A 1,699-nucleotide genomic window follows, 5' to 3' on the forward strand; every position below is an offset into this window, starting at 1 on the left:
TCGGCGTCTTCAAATCTTTGGCCAGAGAAAAAGCAAGAAGAGAAGAGAAAGGGAGAGGAAGAAACAGGGAAGCGAAAAGGAGAAAAAGGCTCGAGGAGAAGGTTTATAAGGGAAAGGGTCGGCAGTTGCGAACCCCTCATCCCACGATGCAACCCCACTAGTGCCTCTCCGTTTGATTTAAATGGAATTCCATAGACCTTCAGGTTTAACAAGCATTGCCCTCATTCCTTTAACAAGAATCCACTACTATCTCATATGGTTAACTTGGCTTGCTCCGTATTAGAGGTCCAAGGGTCAATCCTTGGCACCTCCACATTTTTCTTTCTTTTTCTTTCTTTTTATAGCAAAGCCTTTATGCGTTAACCCATTAAAGCAACATTCTTAAAACATAATTATTCATTTCTTTTTATCCTCATCAATCTATCATATACATAACTTTTTATCCAGAATTTATCGAAGGAAAAGTCGGGTGTTACACATACAATGCATACACCTTCATAAGAAATCATTAACCACAAGAATTGGTAGCTCGACCTATCTCAAACCCTAGTTTTGAGTACGAAGCTGAAACATGTATGGGTTCTATTTAGAGCATAAAATTTCATACAACTTGTACTTAACACAATTCAAAGCATAACCAAGCATGGATGATCATAATTGAAACCCTAATCCAAAACCAACCCTAATTTTTGGATCATGGCCGAAACCTACAAGCATGGCCTTCTTCATGAATTTTCAACCACATCACACAAGTAAACATAAATTTCATAAAATACAATAGTTAGAACCATTATGTTGCAGGTGAGGAAAGTCTTACCTTTTGTGTTAGGGTTCCCAAAATGACTATGTGCCCTAGAAGAAAAGATGAAATCTCTTGCCTTAAGAATCCCCTTTGTTCCTCTTTGCTTCCCCTATAATCCCCAAGCCTTCACTAGATCTCCTTGTGAGCCTTGTTGATGGAGAGAAACCCTAAATGGGTTTCGGCAATGGGAGAAAAGGGGAGGAAGGTTTTGGTGGAGAAAAGCAAAGAAGAGAAAGAGGAGGTTTCGACAATGGGAGAAAATGCCTTCATTACTTATAGTAAATGAAGAGTTATGTGTCTCTTCACTTGGTGCCTATTCACTTTTCATGGTGCCTCTTCATGTACCCTACACATATCTACAATTTTCCTTATCCTTCTAATAGCACACCCCTTGCTAAGGTTCATGATTACCTCATGCATTCCTAAAGCTTGCCACTACCTAAGGTCCAAGGTTCAATCCTTGGCACCAACATTTTTCTTACTCTTTTTCTTTTATTTTTGACAAAGCCCACATAAGGTAAAGTCCGTCAAGAGTTATGCTATTCCTTTTTAATCACATGGAGCCCATTTGGTTTTAGAATAAAATGCTACTAGTGATCCATTAAGGATTTTCACCATTAAGAGCCCATGTAAGGCCCATTAGTACTTACACTAAAATTTTCATAACCTAAGCTATCATTCATGTAGACATGTTCAATATTAAGGAAATATTGAAAGGATTTTGCGGGTGTTACAATCCTCCATACCTTCTGAAAAGTTCATCCTCGAACTTAGAATAACTCCGGGTATTTTTGTTTCATATCGTCCTCACATTCCCATGTAACTTCTACTAGATCTCCTTGTGAGCCTTGTTGATGGAGAGAAACCCTAAATGGGTTTCGGCAATGGGAGAAAAGG

The sequence above is a fragment of the Curcuma longa genome, chromosome 2 (genome assembly GCF_044706935.1).
Source record: "Curcuma longa cultivar G26 ecotype Majalengka, Jawa Barat chromosome 2, ITB_CL_G26_1.1, whole genome shotgun sequence".
NCBI lineage: Eukaryota > Viridiplantae > Streptophyta > Magnoliopsida > Zingiberales > Zingiberaceae > Curcuma > Curcuma longa.